This window comes from Eumetopias jubatus, unplaced genomic scaffold (assembly GCF_037043125.1).
Source record: "Eumetopias jubatus isolate StellerSeaLion01/CBP00866 unplaced genomic scaffold, mEumJub1_p1.0 scaffold_2, whole genome shotgun sequence".
Classification (NCBI taxonomy): domain Eukaryota; kingdom Metazoa; phylum Chordata; class Mammalia; order Carnivora; family Otariidae; genus Eumetopias; species Eumetopias jubatus.
This window is the reverse complement of record NW_028274808.1, coordinates 159,288,678-159,298,437: the sequence shown is the minus strand read 5'-3', so window position 1 is coordinate 159,298,437 and position 9,760 is coordinate 159,288,678.

Genomic DNA, 9,760 nt, shown 5'->3' with positions numbered 1-9,760 from the left:
TAAAGGAAAACAGGAAAGCAATTGCAATATTAAAAATAGATGACTTCCTGCATGTAAATTCTTCACTGACCTTGTTGATTAGAGTGTGGTCAATGTTTGCTGGCCTGCCACCTCCTGACTTCATGAGGGTTCATACCAAGGGACAGTTCTTCAGGATTCAGAAATCCCCCTCTCCCCATTTTAAAAGCATTTGCTTATAAATTTGCTTATTGGCATCAAACCTTTTCTCCTTGGTCCTCAATGCCTATCAGAGATCAGTTCCTTATCCTTTTTTTCACTGTTGTATCTAAGGAGAATTTACTGAATATTGAGAATAACTCAGAGGACCCTGGAGCAGAGATGGTACCTGTGCATAACACTACGCACCATGATATCTGCATCTACTGCCCACATGGTGTGAAAGTAGTAATGGAGAAAATAATGCATCATCCTGCTGAGAGAGCATTCCTTCACTCAGTGAATATTTAATGAGCACATACTATATGCCAGGTACTGCTCTATACACTTGGGACATATCTGTGCCCTCAGTAAGCTTATATTGTAGTTAGATAAAACAACAATAAAAAATAAGCATAGTAAGTCAGTAAATGACATAGTATAAGATAGATGTATAACAAAAAAAAGGACAAAAGTAGGGTAAGGAGGACTGGGCTGGTGGGTGGTATTAAATAAGGTCGGGTGGGCCTTGGGAAGAAGGTAATGTATAAGCAAAGGCAAGTAGCTAGGCAGATCTCTCAAGAAGGTGTCCAGGCTGACACAGCAGCCCAAGCAAAAGTACTGAGGCAGAACCATTTATTGGTCACCCTGAGACTTGAATTCCCTCTCTTCCACTGTCAGGGAGGCCTCAGACAAGACAGTTGTTCTCCATGGGCCACAGAGAGGATGACTTCGAAGCAGCAGGAAAAACAATTAAGATGGTTTCAACAGGGACAGCTCTTTGGAACTGGGCTGTGCCTGGGTGAAAAGGAGGGGTAAAAAGTTTTTTGTTTTTTGTTTTTTTTAAAAAGGAGCATGTTCCAAGATTCCACTCCCTGAGTAGAGAGTAAGAACTGGAATCTAAAGGGCACACCCAAAACAAATCAGCAGGAGACAAGGAGCCCGGGTCATAGGGTTTTGATTCCTCATGCAGTTACAAGTACTGCTTGGTGTCTTGTGAAGCACTCGTGGAATTTGGCCTTGGATCACAGAATTTTAGGACTGAATTGTTTCTTCCTAGCTGTGCTTATTCACTAATCCCCTTCTCTGCATCACCTTGGTCCCTGGAGTTCTCTTAAGCATTTTCTGTTCAGGGCCACTCTTGAAACTAGATTTAGCCATGGGATGATCAGTAGCTCTTGGCACTGCTCCCTCCTCTCTCCACCAAGGCAGATTAATTTACTGTAATCTGAGGTCCTGGGGGAAATTCATACCCATGGTTAAAGAGGCATGGGAGTGGCCAGAGCCTGGGAACTCAGGTATTTATCAAAAAGCATTTGATTTTCTCCCAGAGCCATTATGGTTTAATGATGAGAGAGAGAGAGATGGAACTAGAAGTATGTGTATTTAAAACCCTCCCAAAAGTGCCTGGGTGGCTCAGTCATTGAGCGTCTGCCTTTGGCTCAGGTCATGGTCCCAGGGTCCTGGGATCGAGCCACACATCGGGCTCCCTGCTCGGCAGGAAGCCTGCTTCTCCCTCTCCCACTCCCCCTGCTTGTATTCCCTCTCTCACTGTCTCTCTCTCTGTCAAATAAATAAATAAAATCTTTAATAAATAAATAAATAAATAAATAAAACCCTCCCAGCTACGCATCTTTCTTGGAAGACATCCTTAAATGTCTTCATGATTCTGGTCTACCTTTCCAAGTCCCCCTCCTCACTAACCGAACACCCTGGCACTTGCCTGAGGGGCTCTGCTTTCTATCGCCTCCAGGTACATGTACCCGCTATCCTAGAAGACTCTTTGAGCCCCCTCCTCACCTGGCTAAAGTCTTCTTATCCCTCAAGCGCCAGCTTAGTCAGTCCTGCCCTGAGGAAAGATTTCCTAACCCCCTAAACTAGACTGGGCCCTTATCCTTCCAGAACTTAGCATGGCACTGGGCCCATAGTAAGTGCTCAATAAAGATTGCTGCTTTATGAATTCATTTGATGGATGAATGAAAGAGCAAATGAACAGAAAGAGAAGCTAAGATCAATGTGAATTTTTATAACTGAGGACCAGGAGGACAAAGAGAAGGAATGAAGAACCAAAGAAAATAAATTCTTTAAGGTCTGAAGGGCTTTTGCATAAGGCCATATTCAGGCCAGGTCAACCAGGTCAATCACCAGAGAAAGCAACGGGGATTTGTTCTAAGACATTCATTTTCTGGATTTCTGTTGAAAGTAACATTGTTAGCCTGTTAGCTGACACTGAAAATGAGCTGGATCCCCCATCAGGGCTGAAGGGGGTAACACAAGGGCTAACCAGGAAAGTTAAACATATCCAACTTGAAGGGGTAAAGAAACTAAATTCAAGAACATAATTTCAACTTTTTGCTCTGTCTTGATCCACTGTGGTGGTGATCTTGGGCAAGTCACTTAACCTTTTGAATTATACTTTTATTGTCCAAAAAAGTAAACTAGGGGCCATTTGGGAAAAAAGGATATTAGCCAAGCTTATGTACGACCAAAGGTCCCACACAATAGTGGTATTATTAATGATCACCAAAGCTATCCCCAGCTGTTCCCTGTAAGGTTTTATTAGTCCCACTGCTGTTTCCTGATTCGTTTCCATTCAGGAAGCTTTGAAATAATGGTTAGCAGAGGGGCACATTGCAAAAATAAAAATTTTCACTCTTAACTTTTCCATCCACTTTAATCCCACTGCCCATCCTTCCTCTCTCTCTCCAACTTCAGCTGGAGTCCTGCCATTCCTGTGATCAATCATGCACTGGGGAGAATATTACTCGTGGTGGGGGTGAGAGGGTGGGGGCAGGGGGAGCTCTGGGCCAGCATGACTGTTGAGTATGATGTCCTTTTGTGGTGCCCTCAAAAACAGAAGTGAGGAAACAGGCCATCATTTTTCATGTGGCTTTATAATGGATGCTGATAATGCAAAACAGCCAGGCAGCTCTTGTCGCTCCAGTGAAGTACTGAGTCAGCTGTTGGGGGCCAAGTCGGAAAGGGAGTTTCCCTGTGTGACTTGCCCTTCTGCCAGGGATCTCCCTGCAGTGACAACTGCCCACTTGCTGATGGAGCCTGACATTTGCCCTCGGAAGGCACACAGCCTCCTACCTTATACACATTGACAGTTTGGGGCCTCTAGGGGGAGCTGAAGACTCCTCTCCTTTCCAGCCACTTGCACCTGTACTCCCCAAGCCAGGCACACTATTTGGATGCAGATGCTTAGAGGGTGGAGCTTTTGGCATGATGGTGGGTGCTGGCCCTTGAGCCAATCACTGTGACAGAGGAAATGTAGCATTCTGGTTGGCCAAGCCTAGGTCACCTGCCCGCTATTGGTTGGAAGAGAGGCAACCTAAGCCATATGCATGCCACAGTGAAGCATGATTCCAGAGTGAAGGAAGAGGAAGTGTGATGGGCACAATAGTGACCACTAGAATTATGTCTCTTATTTCTCTGCATTCCCATGCTTTTGCCCAAGGAAAGATTCCATCAATATGGGTTTACTGGCAAGAAAACCTGTGAATCCACAAATTAACACATGATAAAAGCCATGCACAGGCAGAGCTCCATGAAAACCCTTAAAAACAAAACAAAACACCTTTTCTCCACCAGGTACTCACCTAAGAAGATGTCAAGCCAAGAGAATGGCATTACTAAAATAAAGTAGACTGATCCAACTTCTCAAACCCTCTTATCCACACCCTCTCCTTCTGACCTTTGCTACTCTTCAAGGTCACAATGGCTTCTCTGTTGCTACATCAAGGGCTCATTTCTCACACCTCATCTAACTTGCCCTTTCAGCAGCACTGGACCCAGCTGATAACTTTCTTCTTGAAAACTTGTCTTCCCCGGGCTTTTAGGACATCACACTGGCTTTGTTTTCTTCCTACCTCACTGGCCATTCATTCTTGGATTCTTTTGCTGATTCTCCTCATCCCTTCAGTCTCTGAATGTTCAGTGTCCAGGGATCAGTAATTGGACCTCTACTTTTCTGTCTATGCTCACTCTTTAGGTGCTCTCATCCAGTTTGTCTTTACTACCGTCTGTGTGCTACAACTCCAGTATGAACCCCAGATCTTATATCTATATTCCTGGTTGATATTTCTACTTGAATATCTAGTAGACATCTCCAACCTATCCCATGTTAAATTGAGGCCATAATAGCTCTCCTTCACACTACTATCAAAAGAAACAGTTCCTCCAATAATCCAGTCATTCAAGCAAAAATCTATCATGCTGTTCTTGACTACCCCCTCTCCCCACCTTATACTCCCTATCTTGTCCATCAGAATATTCTATAGGCTCTATCTTAAAAATATATTCAAGATTGAATACACTCTCCTCTGCTACCCCGCTACTCCTAACAGGTTCCCTGCTTTTGCCTTTGTCTCCTACCCCATATTCATCCTCATGGCTCAGTCTCAACATGATAGCCACACTGATTTCATTAAAATATTAGTCAGATCATGTCAACCTTCTGCTTAAAAATCAGTGTCCTCAGAGTACAAGCTAAGTTCTTAGTACCTGTAGGTGGACCTATGTTAATCTGCCTCTAACTTATATTGCTCACTATATCTGTTGTTAATCTCACCCTTATTCCCTGCAGTAGCCACTCCACCCCCTTCTTCAGATATTCCAAGCATGCTTCTACCTTAGGGCCTTTGCACTTGCTTTTCCTGCTTCCTGGAAAGCTCTTCTACCACATGGCTTACTCCTTAACTTCTTTAAGTCTTTACTCCAAAATCACCTTCTTGGAGAGGTCTTTTCTAGAAAGCCTGTCCAAAATTCAACGCCCTCACTCTTCTTGTCCACCTTCCCTTCTTGTTTTTTTTCCCTTTTCTTTTATCACTATCTAACATTCATATATTATTTTTACTTATTTTATCTTGTGCATTATGTCTTCTTCCACTAAATCATTAGTTCCCTGAGGACAGAGCTATTTTTGTTTGTTTTTATCATTAATATCTTCTTAGGACCTACAATAGTCCTTTTATATGAAAAGGAAAGTAAACAAAGTAACATAATTGTACAACTAAGATTTGAGACCCTTGAAACCCATGCTCTATATTTGGGCTTGACTTTTAATTAAATTCAGTCATGGGGCAGGATTGGTTTCCAAGTCTCCTGGACCATTCTTGGTCTAGAGGAAGCCAGGAATATTTTCTATTCATGTCATTTACTAGCTCAAAAGTTTTCAATAGCTTCCCTATTGCCTTAGGGATCAAATTCATCCCTCCATCATCTGTGCTTTTCCAAGGTCATCTCCTGTATCAGCCCTATATTTGTCTTCTCCAGCTAAATTGGTCTATCCACTAATCCCCCAAATTATCTTCCTCCATATTATTTCTTCTCCCTTTTTTCTCATCTGAAATACCCTCCTTTATCTCCTCCATCCATCCATGCAAGCCCACCCCATCTTTCATGATCTATTTCCTTCTCTACCTGCTGACATCCAACTCATTTATTTAATTCACATGGTGCCTCCTTTATAAAGTCTTCCTTGAATACTCCAGATGGAATGAAATGCTCCTTATCTAGTAATTTTACAGTATTTTTTTCTATGCTTACTCCAGCTTGTTTCACAGTTCCATAGTGAAGCAGTAAAGTAAGGGTCCACAACAGTCTGCAGTCTAACATAACTGCGTTGATTCAAATCCAGGTCCTGCCACTAACTGGTTGTATGACCTTGGGCAAGTAATATAACCTCTCTGTGCCTCAGTTTATTTCTTTGTAAAATGAGGACAATAATTACCTTTCTTACGGAGTTTTATGAGGATTAAATGCACTAATATGTAAAATACCTAGAATAGTGTCTCTACTCTGAATGTTTGCTATTATTGTGGTGGTTAGCAATCTATTTTCAGTCCACTTGATTTTTGGGGGTATGAAACATAACAGCTGGATTTATTTCTAGTTGCTTAAAATATATACCTTAATTTTATTAAGTAATAAGTATACCATTTTTTCTGTTTTTCCCAATTTGAAGGTACAGGTCAATTGACTCCATTATAGGGAATTCTTGGTACTGTAAACAATTTCATTAATTTTTTTTCTGCATACACAATATACAACCACAATGCAAGGGTGAAGTTAACTTGAATTGACTTCAACCCCCATTTATTGAATTAACCCACTGTGAGGAACAGAAACATGAAGACAGGGTCCTTCCTTAAACCACTGTCTATTCAGAAAGATCAACATATTCACAAATAATTTCCCAATATCTGTTATATGCTACATACTATATAGTTCTTTTATTTCTATTTTTAGATTTCAGCTTTCCTCAATATCTAAATCATAGCTTTTTTATAATTTTGAATCAGGATGCATTAGTTCATTTCCACCAGTTTTAATGTGGGGACACAAGACATTAGTTGTAGTCTATTACTGCCTACTTAATGAAATTATTTTTGAAACCCTGACTGTTAACCTTTAATCCTGAGGCCCATGCATAGTTTCCATATTCAGATAAATGATTAACTCACTTACCAGTGTTCTTGGCTCAGCCTGAAACTTCCAGCCTAGTTCAGAGACTGAGGAGTTTCCAGAATCATCTCCCCAGGCTTCTCCTGAGACACATCTCTGGCTGCCTCATTTGTCTTCCCTTTCCTGGTCATCCCCCCACTCCTTTTCTCCCACCCCTCTTCACTCTCCCAGGAGGTACAATGCATCTGGTCCTTATTGTGGTGATCATTCAACTTCACAGTTATTTTTATAGATGTTTAATCGGGTATACAGGTGAAAAGATGAAAAGTAAAGGGTGCATCTTTCTAAATATTTATTCAAAAAACAAATTCAGCAATATTCAATCTAGGCTCTTGTCTTCCTCAGGGGCATTGCATCAACATCCTCTGTTCAACAATGGCCTGAGACACTTGGCCCCTGAAGGTGAATCCTGGAACTACTGCTTAATACCCATGAAATTAATTGTTTTTTCACACCTAATAGTATCCTCACTCTCCACTCTGGGTAAACAGACTCTGAAGTGGTTTATATGCCACGTTGTTTTCCTTCTGAAAGATAATCCTTAAAGTAACTTCAGAAAAGAGAAGGGCAACTCCAGAGATAAAAAAGGAAGCCAGGATTATGTTAAAAGGTTTTCAGTAGGCTACTATGCTATTCACAAAAGTTATAAAATAATTTTCCACCAGTTACTAATTTAAAAATAGTTTAGAGCAATTAGACTTATAAGGAAAGATGCCTATGAGGATAGTAGCTTCAGTCATTTTTCTGAAGGTAGTTAAGATAAAACAAAGTACTCTATAGTCTGCTACAGGTCACTTTAGGATATAAAACACTAAGTATTTAACTGTTGAAAGGGACAAAGAGATATCAAATAATGGCATGGATTAAAGAGGTTGTGGTAATGGCTCATTTTCCTAAAAATCAATAAGACTGGCCAAAAGAGAATGGTCCTTCCACATTGCTTTGGAAATCCTCCAGTATATAAGCTTCACTTTTAAGGTATCTCTGAGGTCCAAGGTCAGGGATTGTGTCAAGCTTCCCAAGTGTACTCAATGCCCTTGGTCCCAGGCTAATAATGACAAAGGGAAGGAGCCATACAATTTAAGAATCTAGCTTGAAGTAGTAGAAAAGAAGACAGAAGAACCACTAAAATTCATCTCTGGAAGTTTAGAAGACTAGTTTTCTCAATGAGGCCATAACAAACTATGACCACAGCGTTTTGGTGGACAGAGCCCTATCTTTTATCAAGTATTTGAACATCCCAATAAAATGGCTATACCATTTACAAAAGATTAGAGGAATCCACATAATTCCCTAGACCAAGAACTACTGAGAGGATGTGAAGTTCAATCAATGACCATGGGGATAAATAAAAGAGGAATTCAAGATCACAAATCTCAAAGAGCTGAATGAGATAGATGAGACCTTAGTGGGCAGAAAGAGAAACAGAGGCAGCAGAGATCTCTGTCCACGGTTCTCAGAAAAATGAAGTTGTGTTAGACAAGACTGAACTACCAGAGAGGAATTGACTGCAATTTCCAAGGCCCACATAAAAGAGGGAGGGAACCCATCTGTTTTGTTGAATGGTTTTCTGGAACTTCCTCAAAGTGAAAAAGAACCCTACTTAATTAGTCAAAGTCTATCAGATGCACACCTGAAAGGAAGCTAAAGCCAACATTCATTAAAATGAGGGTCAGGTTCTTGGACCTCAGTGAAAGGCACTGGAACTTTTGCCAGAAGGTGGTATATTGGTGCTTTTTTGTGGGGGGAAAAAAAGGTCTCTGGATGACAACTGACATTAAAGCATGAAAGTACCAATCAATTAAAATAAAGAAAGAAAACCAACTGTGTCAAATGTTTTTATATTACCTTATTTAATCATCTCAACAATATGTGAGGTTCCCAAGGAAACTGAGGCTCAGGGAAGCAAGGCAGTTTTACCAATTTTACCTAGTTAGTAAGTTTCTACCCAGAATTTATATCTAAAATAAAAAATAAAAATAAAAGTTTCTAGAGTCCCTGCTATTTTCATAACATGCTGCCTCCATATGGGGCAATAATCTCTGGGTGGATGACAGAGGAAAAGACAAAGGTAGTGCTTTGAAGAGAAAAACATGAAGCCTTTCTGTTACTGAACAGTAATATAATTCCTGGAGGACGAATGGGTAAGCCATTTTGCATGTAGACGCTAATGAGATCACTTTAATATGTCAGCTTTTGCTGGCTACAGAGCCCCATCAGTTGAACATCAGGACATCAACATCAGCTGAACATCTACTTCTTCTCCATTAAGATTCTCTCCCCTTTAGAATCTCCAAGAATTCCCAGGGTGTCATGGGCATAGCAGACTAATGCTATCCTTTAGTAACCCTGCTGCTGTTCCTCAGGTCCCAGCTGCTTATTCGCACACCTCAGGGCTCCACCAGCAGTACTGCCATCTCTCAGCTGTCTCCCCTACACTGAAGATTACTGAGCTACTTCTCTACTCCTCCCTATTCTGGCTACCTTCTCTGAGCTCTGGACTTATACATTCAAATACCTTTCAGACATCCCAACAGGATGTCCTAAACACATCGCAAACAGAACACATCCAAAAGAGAAATTATCTTCTCCAAAAATCTTCTTTGCCTCCTGTGGGCTGAATTTTGATGAATAAATGATACCAGCACTCACAGTGACTCAAGTCAGAAGCCTAGAATCACCCTACGTCCTCTTCAACCAGACATCAAGTCCTATCAGTTCTACCTTCCTCACAACTGTCTTATCATTCCTCCCTATTCCCTGGAGGGTGACTCGGTAAACCAAAGGCTCTTGGGCCACACCCACATTTTATTCACCTTGTTCCAGCCTCCTTATCTTCCTCCTTTTCACTGTCTTCCGTGTTTCTTACCAGGATCATCATTCCAAAATACATATTGTATCAAGTTACCACATTCCATACAATGCAACGTCTTAACTTTGGCATTTTAAAGCCCCTCATGATTTGCCCCTACTCATTTTTCCACCCCAAATTAAATCATTGGCCCATTTACACTTCCTTAAATCTACTGACCCCAAAATAGTATGCAGAGATGATACACACTGGAGCTCAGATGTAGACAGTGAATAATAGGGTTACATTTTCCAAGAACAAGAAAGTTAGATTATGCATAACTGA